We start from the raw sequence: 17,066 nt of genomic DNA on the forward strand, positions 1-17,066 counted from the left end.
CTCGTCTCTGCTTCCCACCAGCCCCACCTCGTCGGGTAGAAAGTCAAGGTGGCCCTGAACTCTGTTTTGTGTTCCTCCTGTGAACATGGCGGCGCCCTCGGAGGTGTAAGTGTCATTATCATGGCTGTGAGAGTCCTAAGTTTTCCTCATGATGTACGTCAATTACAGCAAGCAGATATAGACAGGAATATCATAAAAAGCTACCTTTGTGATTAACAATCCACCGGCTAGACTATAAACTCTGTGAAGGAAGAACCGTGCCCACTGTAGTCTCTACGCTATGACCAATGCTAGCCAGTATCCAGTGCCTCATAGATGTTAAGTAAGTACATGTGGAATGAATGCCTGAGATAATAAGATCCAGAGAATATTACATACTGATCACTTAAGCTTATGTTGTAATCCAAACTCATCAAGTTTCCCAAAATAAAAAAATATTCTCCAGTGCTTTTGCTTGGAAATGTTTTTGCCCCTCTCTATCTTAAAATTTCTATGCACAATTGAAATTTAGTACACTTCATGTTTGGGGGACAGCTATGGCTGGGAACACTCACTTTACCCCCTTTATGTACTTTTCAACCCCATCTTTTTCCAAACAAACATTGCCTGGTAATACTGAACCGTTCATCTCAGTCTGGCTTTTCACAGCTGTATCACATGCTGAGGAACATTTAATAAGGAAAGAAAACACATTTTTTTGAGACATTTTCCCATTAAGAGAAAAAACAAATTGCACCACTGGGGAAGAGACCTGGTCCCCACCTGCTTACTAGATGTTGAGTTCCAAACTCCTTAGCTATTCTACTAGGCCTCAAAACCAGCTGCTTGGCCCACACGGTGTCTCTTATTCCCATCAGACCTACCCTCCTGGGATCTCAGTCCCAGAACACCAACACCATGACCTGATTGTTTAAGTCCTGTGGACACCCTCGTGGTCATACTTTTCCTTTACCCTCATATGAAGCCAGTCACTAAGCCCTTTTATTTCTAGCATCTCCGTGTTTCCCATCAATCCTTCAACACCTCTCCTTCCCTGGCCCCTCTCCTAGCTCAGACAACCGTTCCCTCCCTCCTGAACACTTACTCGCAACCGTCAGCCAACTAGTCTCGCACCACCCAATCTTGCTGGAATCCACTGCGCTCCCCCCACCCCCAAGGCCACCAAAGAGGCATCTATAAAACTCACACCTGATCAGGCGGACCTAAGATGAAGTCCAAGCTCCTCGCCAGGCAGACGAAAGCCCTCTGCAGCCCAGCTGCCTCTCATCTCTCTTTCCCATCTCCGCCCACACCCTTCTTGCTCTTCTCAAACTTCTCAGACTCCCAAATGCATCAGCCTCTCCTGCTCTTTTCGGTCTTTGCTTCCCTCTGCCTGGAGCCTTCTTCCTTCAGGGCTCCACCCTAATGCCCCTCTCTTCCGGGAAGCCTTCCTTGACCTTGTCCGCTATTCTATCAGGCTTGGTTAGGAATTGCGCCCCTGTGGGCCCACAGCATCTTGGCTTTCCCTCTTACTGTGCTGGGCTGAAATGGTGAAATGGTCTGTTTACGCTCTGTCTCCAGAGTAGAGGCTAAGCCCTACGCCCCACAAGCAAACACAGCGTGCTGTTCACCATTGCATCTCCAGGCCTGAGCCCCATGCTCACTTCGCTGAATTCAGGGAACATGTGGGATTCATATTTGGTTCCCTGGATTTATCGCAATGCTTAGATACGGCAGGTAGGCCTGAATAGTAGTGAACGAATGCAGTGTTCTACTGGCTGAAATGCAGTTCTGAGATTAACACGCTTGAACTGGCGACTTACGCCCACATTTGGTGCCCAGATGTCGGTATGACATGTACAGACGGGAAGTAGACATTTATTTCTGACATACGTAGAATAAGATACACCAGGAATAGGGCTGCGACAACAGCATCCCTAAGTTGAATTCCCAGAACTGGGGACAGGCATCTTCAAGTCGGCTGCACTTGCTTTTTGCTCTTGATTTAAACGATCCTGGTTATGACTTACTAGCTAGTCATTTCGTCTTGCTGGGACTCAGTTTCTCCCTATGTGAAATGAGGCTTTTCCAGATTCAAAAGCCTGCAGGAGGAAGTAGCCTGCTATTTTTACACATTGAGTTTGAAAGGCATTTGGAATAAGAAGGCTCCGGAAAAAAAGAAAATACTCTAATGGGTCTTGCAACTCACACTTTAGTGTATTCATACATAAAAGTTTAAAGATGGCGAGTGGGGTAAGGTAATTTAGCAATAAGTTGTTCTAAAACCATTTTGTGGAGAATACATATATAAACAATTATAGACAAAATTATAAAGTGCCTGGTATTTTAGAAGAATATACAGAGAATACAGCAATCATGGCAGAGTCAGGAAGTCTAGTGGTAACCAACCTATGATTTGCAGTATTTGTAAAAAAAATTTTAAAAAACTGACTAAAATTGCACTGTTTTATTTTATTTTTTAAACTGCTAAACAATATTACAAGATGAATCCACAATGCTTCCTCCTCATATATACTCAAAACTCTTACGTCACCGACCTAGTGTAGCTCTTCCACGACGCACATAGTGTTGGCGACGCCATATAGTTGGGTATATTGGGATCGATATCATTACGTATAAAACCCCGAGCACCTTAATTTTGATGTCTTTTATAACCACTTTGAACAAATCTACAATTTACACAAATGTAGAGAAATTCTAATAGATGCTTAGGTCTTTTCCTCTTCCAAGTTCCCAAGTTTAAGGGGCCTCGGTGATATGAGAACTTCCTATTTTAGTTTCCTAAAATTAGATGCATATTTAGAAAAGGCCCTTAATCTTACCACCTTGAGCACTTAAAAAAAAAATGAGCAGAAATACTTGTATTCTCTTAGCTTACTCAAAATAGTTGCTTAGTGAAGTCATCAGCTCTCTCTAAATGTTACACATCTTTTCTTGATGTAAAGTTTTATCTATATACAATCTTGGAGTTTTCATTTTGGAGCTTTAAGAACTTTAAGTTCTTTTGTTATTGAAAGACCAAAATAAACTAAAATTTTAAGAAGTATAATAGTCTTATAGATTATACATTTAAGACACGAGAAAAGTGTAAAACCTCTTATTCCTTATCAAACATAAAGGGAGGGAAAGCAAATATTTTGTTTTACACATACACACACACACAAACAGATGGAGATTTAAAGCTAAAACATACTTCCAAGCCCTAGTTTTAGGAGGAAGAGTATCCGTTTGTTTTTTCACTCAAACCCACGTATTTAAATTCAAATATTACTTTTTTTTTTTTTTTAAGATTTTATGTATTTATTTGACAGAGAGAGAGAGAGAGAGAGAGAAGAAGGAGAGCAAGTGCAAGCAGGGGGAGCTGCAGGCTGAGGCAGGGGGAGAGGGAGAAGCAGGCTTCCCCCTGAGCAGATAGCTGGACGTGGAGCTTGATCCAAGGACCCCTGGATCATGACCTGAGCTGAAGGCAGACGCTTAACCGACTGAGCCACCCAGGCACCCCGCAAGTATTACTTTTTTAAATAGCATGCCCCATTTCCGGTGAGTTCCTAAAACATAGCAAGCTGTTAAATAAGACTTTTGGGCAGTGACGTACCCCTTCAATGCCCCAGGAAATTCTAGCCAGACCAGATTCCACTCCACTTTCAACAAACCACACAAGAGCTCATTTCCGTCTCTTTGCTGATATCCTCCTCCGTATCACGTTTATGCTCCTTCAAAATTCCAGTCGGCCATCTTCCGTGAGGCCTGCTCCGGCAGTTCTAGCTGGCCTAGCCTTTCTCCTGAGTTCTGAAGGGTCTGGATTTCTAGTAATGCGCAGTCATGTTGGTCTCTCAGTTTCTTTTTACTTTCTCTCCTGTCCCCACCCCCTAATCTATGCCCTATGAGAACCAGGCTAAAAGAAGAGGGGGGCTGTCTTGCCTTCTTTCCTGTTCGGTTCCCAGCACCTGGAAGTGCCGGAACATGGGTGCTTCAGTAGCTGCTTAATGATGAGTGACCTACTGGTATTTAAAGATCACACGTGCACATGCTATCTTTTATCCAGGTCCTTTTTAAGGGCAAGGACTATGTTATTGTCTTAGATCATTTCTATCACCATGGTCATAAATATAACAGGCTAAAGATAGAAACTATATTTAGAAGCACGGAAAGATTGGGGTCTCCAGAGCCTAGTGCCTCACTCAGAAAAGTTAAAGATTTATAATATTGACTTTTGTTAGCAGGATCATTGTAACCAGTAAATGACATCCAATGCTTCTAAAAAGCTCAGTCTTTGGTGAGAGTTTCATAAATATATATATATATATAAAATAGGGGAAAATCAGAATAAAAATGGTCCTCGAACAATCTTTTCAGTGGGTCTCCCCCCAAATATGGCATACCTGGTTTTGTACATGTCTCGTTATGCTGAGGTAAATACAATAAAACATACAATATAATTTCCACCAGGTTGGGAACAGAGCTGTTTCTTCCAGTAAGCATCGTATAAAGTAGTTGCATCTTTAGGGGTCGTGTACTAGAAAAAGACACTTTTTGGTTTTTGTTTCCTTCTTTTTCTTACAAACAGAAGTCTTATAGTCCAATTAAATGAGCATGAAACGCAACGCTACTGAAACCAACTGTTAAGATAATGAACTAATCCTACAAATAAAAACTGCAGGCGAGAGGATAGTGACAAAAGCACGAGTCCATCAGTTGGGAAGCTACACGATATATCCTTGAATGCCAAGTCTCTAACACTTAGAAAGTTCCCCCATGTCTCTCCCAGTAACCGCCAGCTCTGCAGCTACTTCTCTACAGTATATATCGACCTTTACTTACATACAAATTGCTTACCAAAAAAAAAACCAAAAAAACAATTTTTTTTCAAAAGTATTTCTCTAAAAATAAGAACAAAATCTAGGTTGTGGAGAACTGTTTTTGCTATCTGGCTACAAGTTATGCGAGATAGTCTGCATATTTTAAAATCAGAAACAAATCCAGTTAAAGCAAAGACACCGCAAAAATGTCGATGTCCGCCTTGTCTCCCCTTCCACACACACAAAATCAAGTCTAGTCATAAAAAGAAGTACTCTATGTAATTATCATATGACCCACAATTGCACTCCTGGGCATTTTTCCCAGGAAAAACGAAAACTTATGTTCACACAAAAACCTGTACACGAATGTGTAGAGCAGTTTTCTTCCTAGCAGTCGGAACCGGAACAACCCTGAAGTCCCGACTGGTGAATGGTCAAACAATCTGTGGGACCACCATGCCATGGAATACTACCCAACGATAAAGAAGACCAAAGTCCTGAGAAGTGCAGTTTGAATCTCCAGAAAAAATATGCTGAGTGAGAAAGGCCAATTCCCCAAGGTAACACACAATAGAATCAACTTATAGAACACTCTTGGCAAAGACAAAATGCTAGAGATGGAGAACAGGCGAGTGGTTACTGGGGTTAAGGAGGGGGCCGGGGAGAAGTGAGTATGGATATGAAGGGAATGTTCTGTACCGCGAGTGTATCGATGTTAACGCCCAGGCTGTGATATTACACTACATATTACGAGTCACTATTGGGCAAAACTGGGTAAAAAGTATAAGGGATCCATCCCTCCATTAGTTAGTATAACTGCATGTGAAATCTGTACTTATCTCGAAATACAAAGTTTAGTTAAAAATTTAAAAAGAAGAAACATTCTAGCCTAATACATTTACCTGGCGAGATTGAGATCCGAGCTTAAGAATACATCACAGGGGGGCGCCTGGGTGGCACAGCGGTTAAGCGTCTGCCTTCGGCTCAGGGCGTGATCCCGGCGTTATGGGATCGAGCCCCGCATCAGGCTCCTCTGCTATGAGCCTGCTTCTTCCTCTCCCACTCCCCCTGCTTGTGTTCCCTCTCTCACTGGCTGTCTCTATCTCTGTCAAATAAATAAATAAAATCTTTAAAAAAAAAAAAAAAAAAAAAAGAATACATCACAGCACCTTTGATGCTTTGTAAAAACTACAGAAGTGGATTGAGTACAAACTGGGCCAAGCACAAAATAGAGACCCGCAGCAGTTTCTACAGGTGTCACCAGCATCTGTGGATCTCCCCAGTTCCCTCACCGAGGACTGTCTCTGATCAGACCTACCCCCTCGCAGTGTTCACACCGCAGAGGCCAGAGGAAGCCTTCTGTTTTCCTACAGCTGCCACAGACCACAACAAGGCATTTCCCAATGGCAAGGCAACCCGTTATTAGTCAGTCTACACAACTATAAGAACTCTGTGAGAGAACTGGATGTCACCTTATTTACATAAATCAAATATTCAAACACGTAACACATGATCTGCCCGTTAAGGCAACATTTTCTTGTATCTGAGTTGAGCGAATAGATTTTGTGAGGAGAAATGTTCTGTTCCAGGGGCACTAATACAGAGAAGTAAAATATATGAACGGATTCAAGTCTTTTTTCTACCATAAATGTAATAGTTATATTAATGATGTTGGACTTCTAGAAGAATCGCTATGACAGAGACAGGGATTTTTTTTTTTTTTTGAACCCTCTTTTCAAGTATAAACAATAATTCCATCCAATACAGACATTTTAGAAAAAAGGTCAACATATAGAATTGATTTTATTTTTTCTGTACTTTGATTCAAACAGAAAATGTTTGGTGATACTCTACAATACTAATCATTTCTAATAAAACGGATGATCAAGAAGAGTATGACCTTCTTCTGCATAACAACTGAGGATCTGAATTGGGAAAATAGTTTGGTCTATAAATAGGAACATCCAAAACAATGTAAACCTCTTGAGCGCTTGACTGTTCCAGGTCCTTTGCATCTAGATTGAACAGACCACAGGACAACTTCACAGGAAGTTTCAAAGCCCAATAGCTGAATCTAAAAGAAAAAAAAAAAAAAGATCCATTTAGTTGTCATGATCATTGTCACCATCAATCCCTAATACCTCAGACTTCCCCGACAGCACTCAACGGCGCCATGCTGCTTTCTGCTTGGGGGAGGACAAATCACTAATCAATTATGTACACTAATTAAAAATGCTACCTTTAGGAGCTGTTTTCGTACCTTAGTAATAGGAGTAAGTAATAGGGGTAAGTAATTCCTCTCGCCGCTGACTTTGAAACCTTTTCGCTGTCGCACTGGGCAGGATGCACCGAACATTTGCAAACACTTACTGCCACAGTCTACATACACCAGTGAACTGCCCTCCAAAAGTGGTGGTACGATTCTGCAACTGGTTGAGGTCACATGGAAAATAGAATTATATGCTAATTTGTTCCTATATTAAGTTATCATAGAAGGTCAGACCAAACACAGCAAAATGAATTCTGGAAAAAAAATTAACTAAGTAGATTGGTATGTACCGTATCAAAGTAAACTGTTTATCTTAATAGATACAAATACAAGAAAGATTTTTCTAAATGGGGGCATTTTCTCCTTTTCAAAAAATGAATGTTTGAACTAACCCCAGGCAATGACTTGCATGACTTAAAAACACTCCATATAAATAATTTTTCCCTAAAGAAGAACAAGGGCAGGGTATTGTTTCAAGGGGGGCAAATATGGAAAAGGGCGTTGTATCCAAAAGAGAATAATTTCCCCAGAAAAAGCTTTCCTTTAACTGCATATTTATTAGTAAAACTTGCTTCAGATAAGTAGTTGTACACGTGCACTATATAACGAACACAAAGGTTTAAACTACACGAGGGGGTCAACAGGTGCTGAGCATAATACATTTATTATTTAATTCCAAAGTAAACTAAACAACAATATAGATGTTTTCACTAGCCTAGATTTGTCTGGAAAAAAATGTTTTATTAAAAAAACTATTGAGGAAAAAAAAAAAACCCTATATTCACTTCTTTTTCTGGAAGGCGTATCGATAGATATCGCCTTTATCAATGGATACGTTGTACCGATACTACATCAACTTAAAAAAAAACAACTATAAAGCAAGTTAATGACTGAAGAATTTGTGGGCTACCAGTTGTATAGATGATGATGGTATAGTCCTCACAGTTCTATTTTCAAAGGTCCCTTTATAGAAAAAGGGAAAAAATCTGGGGGAGGGGGTGATGGAGAAATGAACTCTATGGGACCAGTATTTTATAAAGCATCCTATCTACTGCAGAACACAACTAAGATGAGCGACGGAGACCATTGGTGTCACACCCTTAGGCAAAATCCTGGGGAAGAAAAAAACGGATATTTTTTGTTCTAGGGTCTATCCTTTTTTCCATTAAAAGACAGGTTTATATTTTTCATTTTATTGCAACATTTCCAATGCCGTCCTACAAGAGAACTAGCGCTCACAAAAAGCCATCTGAATTTTCTTTCAATCGGAACTCATTTTTCATTTTTAGAGGAACTTTACCTATACTTTTTTAATAAGATGCCATAACTATTAGTTATCATAAAATACGCTGGATTCCCACGAAGTTATCGGTTTGACATCTTGTTCAAATACTTACTTTTCTGCTATCTGTTACCAGCAATGTTCACCCTGTTTTCTTCTAACCAAGTTAGATAGGAAGATACTTACTCAGACACAAAGTCTTCAGGCTCCTGATGGATTATAAAATACAGCTATCTACTTCTCTACTATTACTCTTGCTCGAAGGACCTTATGTACTGGGATCTTAATCTATCAAAAGTTGAGAATTACATTCAAAAAAGGGAAGGGAAGTCAGACAAAAATGAAAACATGCACTGATGCCTAAGTAAATTAATCTTCATTCCCACTGAAAGCAATCTGATGTCCAGGGACTGGGAATTATTCTACCATAAAATACGGCACATTAAATACTACAATAACCCATTTGAAATGTCCTAAGATAATGATTATGTCATCTACAAATGATCGTACATATAGTTATATTTTAATATTCATTACTGGAGGTTCTAAGCCAAAATATGTTGAAACTGTGAAAATACTCAGTCGGTTAAAGATAAGATCAAGCAAATCAAATTCTATGACTGAGAGTAAGACTCAAAATAAGATCTGAAAAAAGAATCGATAAAAGTAAAGGCAAAATATTTGGACCCTGGTTGTTAACACAAACAACACTATCATTCCTGATGGTCTGCATATAAAACTCCTTATCTCCACCAGTTAGTTGAAAAGAATGAAAAGCTCCTTACAACCAGCTAAAAAGAAAGACTTCACCAGGCTTCTTGAAAAAGCTCATTTTCACATTACTCAGGCTTCATTATGCTAAATCAATATTCGTTTAGTCACTGGGGTTATTGACATATTTTAAAATAAAAGTATACCCTTCAGCTACTGCACTCATTACAGGTAATTTGTCTTGTCAGAGAGCAGGGAATATTATCCTAGTCTTTCAGGGGCTGACAGCCCATGGAAATACCTCCCCATGGTTACAACTGTAAATAATTTTAAGGTAAAATATTGAAAAATCAATGACTGTTTCCTGCAATCTGTCACAAACAAATCAATCATAATCTGTACTGCCAGAGAGTATGATTTGAAGGAGATGGGAGCAGATGTAATTCTTGGCTGAAATCTCTCATTTCAAAATCACTTCACATAATGGTGTCATCATTTAAACACTCAACAGTCAGTGCAACTGCCACGGTAACATCTAGTTGGACAAAACCACGAGGAGGAGGAGGACAAAATGCCATCGCTATTACGTTAACAAACATTTAATTTTAATGGCTGCCGCATTAGTAAATTTCAGCTGCAAACAGTTTCACCTGTCCCCTTTCCCAGTCCTACATTAATCAAGGCTGCTGTTCTACGTACGGATGCTTAATAAATTAGCCTCCGACTCAAAACTCGACTCTCCCACATATACCTTTTCTTTTCAATGTCTGTTACAGAGAATGAAATTTGGAATTAATAAATAAGACATCTGGATTGTAGAATATCCATAATTCTGCCCGTATAACAAAGACAAAAAATAGTGTCATAGATGTCAAGATTATACTTTTAAAGTAGGTTTAAAGGTCTCAGTTGCCCGGATATTAAATTTTATATTTTCCTTCTATTAATACATATTACATCTCAACTTTGTAATATTGTAGCCTATTTTAAGATGACCAGCAAGACCCAGTCGATTCAAAAATACCCTAGCATTCTACACCTAAGCTATAGAGTGGTATTTTAAAAACTGAAGTAATAACCCAAGTATCTGAAGTGTAAAAGTTGGTCAAGGTCATAATATCGAATTGTTTTGTGAACGTAAACTGCTTTCCAAGTACACACTTTGATATCACCATTTTTTCTAGGCTACATGTTAATGGCTTCCTCGGCTTACGACGCCTACCTCGGCATCAATACAAGAATCTGAGATCGGTATATTTCCCCTTCTTGTTCTGTTAACCAAAAACATCATCTGATTTAAAGATTAAAAAGTCTTTTTTTTCTGCAGGTTTTTGTTTTTAAATGCACACTAGCCCTTTTAATGGAAGAACCTGACTTTAGCTACCACATTGCTTACCAATTTCCGAATTGTATCAGTGGACACCATGAAGCCCTTTATTATCCTTTTAATATCACTCCATGGGTATAGTTGAGGAAGTAGATGTTTTTGGTGACTAGAAAAGTATATCATTTTTCTTAAAAAGGAAAAAGAAATGGATATAAATACCATTCCACAACTTAAGCCTATATAAATATTCTTAGACACAGGCACTGGTCTTTCATAAAAGGGTTTTACTCTGTTTTTAATTTCACCTGCATATTCAATGTGGCAACACGGCACGAGGAGACAGAAAAGCTTTTCTTACGGATACCAACTGAGCGTGAATTTTGTCCTTCAAGAATCTTACAGTCGTTCTTGGGACACTAACACTGGATTTTTGCAAATGAACACACACCCGGGTAAATGATCAAAGATATCATCCAGAGGAAAACAAGAGTCCTCCATTCCATGGGAATCCCTGCGACAGCTGCAGAGGGAGCAGCAAGCCAACCTAGTGAGAGGAAAAAGAAAGTAGTACCCCGTAGCCTAGGACTGCGAGGAACATGGAAAGGGACCTAAAGGACCCATGCGTGTGTGAGCCCCTGCTCCGGAGCAGCCCAGGCTGGGCCCAGCTCTCTCCTTGGCAGAGCTCTGAAGCCAGTGGTCAAGCACCAAGTCTCCCACTCGGAGTCTGGCTGAGGCTGTCAGTAGATCGCCCTGCAGAGAGTACGCTCCAGAGAAGGCGACAAAGACTGGGAGGTAAGCGGGGACAGCCAAGCAACATGCTGAACGCACGCACATCAGCCACAAAGGACAAGGACATCCACCAGAACTGGGGAGGCCACCATCACAGATCTAATTCTCAGAAAGAAGCTATTTTAAGGGTGCTGAGTACGCCTCGATGAGATTTCTCAGCTCTCCCGGCACAGCCCACAGCCCTAAGGAGCAGCAGCTCAAAACTCAGCACGGGAAAATCAGATCGTTTCATACCCCACATTTAAAGAAATTGCTGGCTGGTAGATAAAGTTCTTATATGTAATAAAGGCTCAGGATTACAGAGGAAAGTATTCTTTTAAAAGAGATAATATTACCTCCCTATCTTCCGAATCTCCTCCTTCCGACAGCCAGTACAGGAGCTCCATTATGAACTGCAGATTCTTAAAAAGAAAAACAGCAATAGTTAGCTTCAGCTTTCCTTCCACTTCCTTCCTTCATGGAATTACAATTTAATTACCAATACTTCAATTGATTTTATTCCTGAATGACACATTTCTCAAAAAGCATACTCTAGCTATTTCCACTAGAGAGCATTTAGTACCACCTTCTCAAGTAATCAACCAGGACCCACTACTGTTGAAAGGACAGGTTTTCTTCATATATTTTTTAAAACAGGGGACCCTCCCACCTATTTTATATAAAAGGAGTACCAGTTTGAATACATTTGAGTATCATTAATATACATGCAATATGAATCTTAATAATAAATTTGGGCTGATGACAGATATAAGACAAAACCAATTTGCATATAGGTGTAGATTTCTCCTATATTTTTCCCGAGGGGGGGAGAACCCCACCCAATCCCTTATCTTTTAAATTCAACAACTTTACACGTGGTTAAAGCAACAACAACGGCAATGGCAACAGCAACAGCAACAGAGATGAAGCTTAAAGGCAAAGGGGGAGGAACTCAGACTGCCCATTGCTTCACATTTTCCTTAGATTCCGGTTGTGTATTTTCTAACTGGCGATAAGGCATCAGCCCCTGGTCTCACATGAAACCCCGTCTCCGTAAGACCCGATCAGTGACAGGGGAACACAAGTGTGTTATTTAAAAACAATTATATATCACTTCATCTTTATGTTAAAAATCCCTTTCAGCCCTTGGAAAGTTTACAGAGAAGCATTTGCTCTACTGTAGACTGGACTAACTAGAGCTGCCTTCTGCTTCAATTAGCCTTTTTTCCTTTGGTCATACAACAAAATCTTTTTTACTTAACAAAATACTCTCTATCACTAAACCCAGTTCCTTGCTCTCCCCAATAGACAACACGAATATTCTGCACAATAATTTTTTCTCATCTGCTTATATTCAGCAGGCCCTGTTTTGATGAGAAATGACAAGTTTTACACACACCTATACCCCCTTTGTCACTGAAAGAGTTGAGTACCCATGCCTGGAGCTGATCCTTCCATTAAATTTATTCTTAAAAGAACTGGTAATGAAAATAATCAAAAACTGTAATTTGGGATAAACGGATTATTTCCTTTAAATGATAATTCCACTTCTATAGAATATAACCTCAGTCTTGACTTTCATGGAAAGCACTGAGTTTATAAATTTCACCACCCGATGATAGCATTAAAAAGTAATTATTCAGTGTATTTCCACAAATCCAAAATTTTTCTATTTACTGAACCTTTGTTCAGTAAAATTTTAATAATCAAAGGCCTCCAGAGGCATTCTTTACATTCTGTACTTAGTTCCTATTACTAATATAAATGCTTTGGTAAAACCAACCCTGATGCTATTTTGCGTTTATTCCACACACAAACACACTGTGCTGCAGACACTCACTTGCAGATGAGCTTGGGGGTATGCAAGGACAGATTTCAGCCAACATTTGGAGGAACCCTGTAATTCAGAAGTGAGCTTAGCTGAAAACATCCAAATGTAGTATGGAAGCATCATACTTATAACCTGCACCAAAAAAAAAAAAAAAAAAATGATTCAGTTTAAAGAAACACAGAAGACTAGTTAAATACTTTTGGGATAATAGATATGAATATCTAATCTAATTTCCTCCAAGGTATCACTCCATATTACGCCAAATAAACAAATAAAGGCTGTATCGAGGTGTGGAATATCATTAGCCCGAGAAAAGTCTAGAAAAATGAATTACATAAATGACAACTGCAGGAGAAAATGATATTTCCTTCTCCTGAACAAATGTTACGTGCATCCTTACTAATAAAGATTTAAACTTGCACTACATTAGAATATACTGGTTTTCAATTTTGAAGCATCTAAGTTAATTTGTCAAACTAAATTGGTGCTTAGGTATACTCTACCTATAAAAATACTGCAAATTTATGCAGAAATAAGTTACAAGTATCACGCTTCGGAGTAGTGCTGGGACTGCAAACCCTAGTCGCTACTGCACAAGGAAAAAACAATTCCAGGATTTTACATGTTCTTAGAGTTGTATCAGTTGCATCTTTTAAGAACAATTATTCTCTATAAAACAGCTAAAAATATACCAAAAATCTGTTAACATTAAAGGAGCCAATAAAATGCAGAAATTGAAGGGAAAAACACACAGGTATTGAGCTATTACCACACAAAAAAGGCTGTGCTCTCTCAGAGTTAAAACACTATTCCAAAATATGATACTGTTTTCATATTCTAATTTAAAGAACATGTTTAATTCACTTACGACTACATGATTTCACTGACTTGCACGTTATCAACTGAAGAACATTTAAATTTTTCCTAAAGATATAATGTAAAAATATATTAACAATTATGTGGTGTTATTCATTAAGACAGACAATAGGTAATTAGTTCCCATTCTTATTTCACTTCTTTTAACGCAGCATATACAATTTGAAAATAACACATGCATAACAGTGCAGGGATGCTGATCTTAGCTGCCAGAAGAAAAATTTTGATGGGGGGCGTTGGGGCATAAGTAAAGCAATTATCTCAAAATTAATACTCTTGTTTTAGTTTCAGCAAACAAATCTAAATAAGTCTTTCTTTGATTTTAGTTTACCATGTAATTCTAGCCAGCTAATTAGCCTTGGAGTCACGAATGAGCTGTGACTCTACACCTGGCTTCTCCGATCATATGCCTATGGCCTCCTTCACTTTCATTTCCTCTTTCTACAATGAGTTTTAATATTAAAGAAAAACACTCACACATCTTATATACACCACTGATGGACAGCCAGCTTCCAGGAAATCATGAGCTACAAAGAGAGGGGGGAATCTTAATGCAATACTTATGTTAAAGGGTATTAGGTGCTGGGTGAGCCAAGGGTAATATGATCAGCAGCATCCCTCTTGCTATTGTTTTTGCATTCAGAAATTTGAAGTAAAGGACAGTAATATTATTTTAGTGGTCGCCCAGGTTATGATTCCGATCCTTAAACTAATAAGAGGCTAAATGCCCTGACTTCTCTTGCTCATAATTCGAATTTATACACAATATTTTGGAAGAAATCAAACAGTTTTCTTCTATTTCTGGAAAGAAAAACAAGGCATTCCACAAACAGCCAAGCTACTTGATGATGTGAAAAGAGAAACTACTTTAGATCATTAAAACGGTCTAGGAGACGGTTTTCCAAAATATAAAGTGGCATAAATTTCTCATATATTTACCTTTTTATTATATTTCTGTTTCTGCACATGAAGCGAGCCTTTCTCTACAGATTTATTCTCAACACTAATAAATGTTTGCTTAATAACAGACTGTCCCATTTATGCTTTTCTTTCTAAATTAGTAACCGTGACTCCACAAAGATAGAGCACAAAGAAAGCTGACAAAGGCATGGCCCAAAAGCCACAAGTAGTATTACTACATGCCAGAGCACTTAACATTAAACTACCATTTCTCTCTAAAACTTCTGTGGCCAGAGTGCTCACAAAATCTGGAAGCTCAAAGGCAGGTTTCAAGTGCAATTAAATTCTCCAAAAGCAAAACTGTACAAAAATATGCCGCCCTTCTTATGTCACCATTTTATAGACAACATTTTCTCAGGATCTTAATTAAGATAACGATGCACACCTGTGTCAACATTCTCTGGCAAGACAGCCTTATCAATCATAATCCTTTAAGTACACTCCAAAACAGCAAAGCGATATGACAGAAGCAATCTGTTGCCTTTCTTAGCGCCGGTGTTGTGTCTCTCCCACAAGAATGATGAGATCTTTAAAATACAGCAGACCTACTTTTATGAGTCTTTAAAGTTTTAACTGTAAACAGTTATTACACTAAATAAACAGGAATAACCTCTTTTGCACTTGATTTAAACAATGACAACTGTACAGCCAAAACTCGAAGAGCAAGCTCTGTAGCCATGTCTTAGGAATACAATTGTGGATTTTATTTTAAAGCTTTCAATTTTAAGAGTTATGCATAACTGGATCCTTGCAGACATGACAAACCAATAAACCTTTAGGAAGTCTTAAAATTACCATTTTTTAAAGTCCTACGTTAAAAACAATCCGGGCATGCCTATTCCCAGTGTAAGTTAAAATGTTGAGAAAGATACAAATGCAAGAGTAATCCTCCTGCCCTGCCCCCACCCCCACCTTCCCCAACCCCCGCCAAAAAAAGGAGTTATCTTGGTAATGTGGAAGGAGAGGGAGAGAGCTCCCACCTCTGCAGGGGGAGAAAGCTTCAGTGATCAGAGACCAGTGAAACTACAGCTTAACAAGTAAGCAAGTTCCCAAACGGGAAAGCTGATGAATAAAGAAGAAAGGCAGGGGAGAGGGGACCTTAACAGTCACCACTACCAAGATCAAAGCTAAAAACCTCGTGTTTACCAGCGTAAGCGTAAAAACTTTCACAGGAACGCTGAGAACCCCCGCCAGATGCTATTTGAATCCCATCTGCCTGCTAATGACCAGTTCTTCCATTTCACATATTAACACAAGTCTGAGACGCCGGGCGGCCGTGGCCAGCCAAGCAGCAGAGCCATCAATGTGCAAATAAAGCAGAAAATAGAGACATCCTTAAGAAATGAGTCTTAAATTTGACGTAGAGCGGAGGTGACAACCACAGCAACAGAACCATAAATTCGAAATGCTTCAATATCTTTCAGGATTCTCTCCAGTCCTTGACACCAAAAAGAAGACAGTAAAAGGAAAAGGGGAGGGCGGGGGGGATAGCCTAGCGGCCCAGAGTGGCAGGATGATGTAATGAGGATGTCTGTGTGACAGACTCAGATTCTCGGTGGCACAAACCTCCATGGCTCCATGTCAGAAAACAGCATCCTGGACGAGAGCCGAGAGGGTGCTGCGGCCGCGCGCGGCTGGAGGGGACACGCCCACGCGCGCCCGCCCGGGGACCGTGACATCAGGAAAGGCCCGCCCAACACTCACGCGGCCCACGCCCACCCGGCGCCCGGAGGCGCGCGGGACACCGCCGCGTCCATCCGGTCCACGAAGGACTCGGACGCGGCGCGAGAGGCAGTGAGCCCGCCCGCAATCGGGCGGGAACGCTGCGGGACGGGGGACCCCGGACTCACCTCTCCTCCGCCGCGCGAGCGCGCGGGCCGCGGACGCTCCCTCGTGGCTGGCTCGAGCCCCCGGCGGGCGGCGCGCGCGGGCCGCTACCGACCGTTAGCGCGAGGGGCTACAGCGGCGGCAGCGGCGGCGGCGGCGGCGGGCGGAGCCGGGGGCGGGCGCTGAGGAGCACAAGGGCCGCGAGAGGCGGGAGCTAAGGGAACGGGGCGGGGTAGCTCCCCGCGACCACCCGACCTACACCAAGCCCGGGAGGACACCTCTCCTTGGCTGTCCGAGAAGCCGCCACTGGCCAGATCCGCGCTCTCTCCAGCTCCAGCCGTCCCGGTCTCTCGGCCTCGCCTCAGTCTCGGGCGGCTGGCAGCCACCTGGACCGGGCTGTACCCGCCTCCGCGGCC

The 17,066-nt window shown here is 40.7% G+C and overlaps 1 long non-coding RNA gene across 4 annotated transcripts; it reads right to left on the reverse strand.

Moving 5' to 3' along the window:
- Nucleotides 1–6,327: 6,327 nt before the first annotated feature.
- LOC123798412 (uncharacterized) lies at nt 6,328–17,066 on the reverse strand. Of its 4 annotated transcripts, none has more exons than XR_015728024.1 (5): nt 16,674–17,066; nt 14,341–14,390; nt 12,997–13,119; nt 11,513–11,578; nt 6,328–6,873 (listed from the first exon to the last, which is right to left on the reverse strand). It is a non-coding gene; the product is annotated as an uncharacterized LOC123798412 (long non-coding RNA). The 4 variants fall into 4 exon arrangements; XR_015728025.1 differs by lacking the exon at nt 16,674–17,066 and adding an exon at nt 16,390–16,507; XR_015728026.1 differs by lacking the exons at nt 14,341–14,390; nt 16,674–17,066 and adding an exon at nt 16,390–16,502 and having other exon boundaries at nt 6,515–6,873.

Source organism: Ursus americanus, chromosome 21 (assembly GCF_024610735.1).
Source record: "Ursus americanus isolate L20-20 chromosome 21, mUrsAme1.1.p, whole genome shotgun sequence".
Lineage (NCBI taxonomy): Eukaryota > Metazoa > Chordata > Mammalia > Carnivora > Ursidae > Ursus > Ursus americanus.